This window comes from Ursus arctos, unplaced genomic scaffold (assembly GCF_023065955.2).
Source record: "Ursus arctos isolate Adak ecotype North America unplaced genomic scaffold, UrsArc2.0 scaffold_21, whole genome shotgun sequence".
NCBI lineage: Eukaryota > Metazoa > Chordata > Mammalia > Carnivora > Ursidae > Ursus > Ursus arctos.
In genome coordinates, this window is record NW_026622886.1 from 13,370,078 (window position 1) to 13,371,655 (window position 1,578).

General features: G+C 43.5%; 1 long non-coding RNA gene across 1 annotated transcript; it reads right to left on the minus strand.

The window, feature by feature from the left end:
- Positions 1-545: 545 nt before the first annotated feature.
- LOC130544467 (uncharacterized) lies at positions 546-941 on the minus strand. Its single transcript, XR_008960754.1, has 2 exons — positions 845-941; positions 546-753 (listed from the first exon to the last, which is right to left on the minus strand). It is a non-coding gene; the product is annotated as an uncharacterized LOC130544467 (long non-coding RNA).
- Positions 942-1,578: the final 637 nt, after the last annotated feature.

Sequence of the window (1,578 nt, forward strand, 5' to 3'; positions counted from 1 at the left end):
GGCAGTTGAGGGTCGAGAAAGACCAGTTTGGCTCACTCGATTTTGCTTAAAGGTATTCTTTCCTGGGGCACCTGGGTGGCTCAGTTGTCAAGCATCTGCCTTCAACTCAGGTCATGATCCCGGAGTCCTGGGATCAAGCCCTATATCGGGCTCCCTGCTCAGCGGGGAGCCTGCTTCTCCTCTTCCTGCTGCTCCCCCTGCTTGTGTACTCTCTCCCATTCTCTCTCTGTGTCAAATAAATAAATAAAATCTAAAAAAAAAAAAAAAAAAGCTATTCTTTCCAGGGCAAAGAAGAGTTCGATAGATGCTTAAGATTTTGTATTTTATTTTATATTTCTTTTTTTTTTTTTAAGATTTTATTTATTTATTTGACAGAGAGAGAGACAGCCAGTGAGAGAGGGAATACAAGCAAGGGGAGTGGGAGAGGAAGAAGCAGGCTCCCAGCAGAGCAGGGAGCCTGACGCAGGGCTAGATCCCAGGACCCTGGGATCACGCCCTGAGCCAAAGGCAGACGCTTAACGACTGAGCCACCCAGGTGCCACTTATATTTCTGATTTCATATTATATATATTTATTTATTTAAAACTCATTACATAATACTCTCCAGTAGAATTGAAATCTACTTGTTGGTCCCTGGTGAAGGTATTGAGTGTTGGTTGTTGATGAGGCTTTTCTAAGATTATACTGTGCTTCCCAGACTGGGACACCTTTAGCTCCCTGACAGTATGCCTGGAACAATATCCATTGGAAGATCTGGGAAGAAAAAAATGTTTTCTATTAAAATAAACTCCTGTATCACTGAGAAGTATACAACATGTGGATGAACTTCAATGGGTAAGCATACCAGGGGTTGTGGTCGGAGCTTCAGGTTACTCTCTCAGGTTCCATAGAAGGTTTTCCTTTCTTCTGCAAAGAGGAATAGAGCAGTGGTGGACAGGGTTAAAAAATCACAACCGAGATAATGTCTGTAAAGCACGTAAGTGGTGTGCTTTTTTTTTTTTTTTAATTGTTGATTTTCTCATTGCCATTTCCTCTTTCTTTAGTTCTTGCCTCATAAGGTTATTTCTGGATTCATTTCTATCTTACTGCTCTTGACTTCCCTTCCCTCTGTACAAATAATAATGTGGTAGTCTGTTCTCGTTTTCTCCCTCTTATGTGATGTTGATTCTTGGTCTTGGCCTTCACTGAGCCCGTTTTTGCCATCTCCTGCTGGTCTGTCCATCATTCTTGGCTTAACTTCCTCAGAGAGTGGAGTTACTAATGGCAGACTTTGGGTCAGAGTCCATGCTTGCCATTGTGAGGACTTGACAATCATGGAAAAACTTATCTTACCAATGAGCTCCTACTACTGCTAGCTAATGTTTACTGAGCCCTAACTATGAGCTATTAAGTGCGTAAAAGTAACCCTGTGCAGAGATACTCTGCCTCTTCTTGGCAACCTGCACTACCACCCCACCTGCCTCCAGCTCAGGGGTGCCTCCCAGTGTAGGAATAGGAACTGAATTGACAACGACCCCCAGTGGACACTCAGTAGTGGGACTGGGATGACCAATACGATGGCACTTCATCCCATAGCCT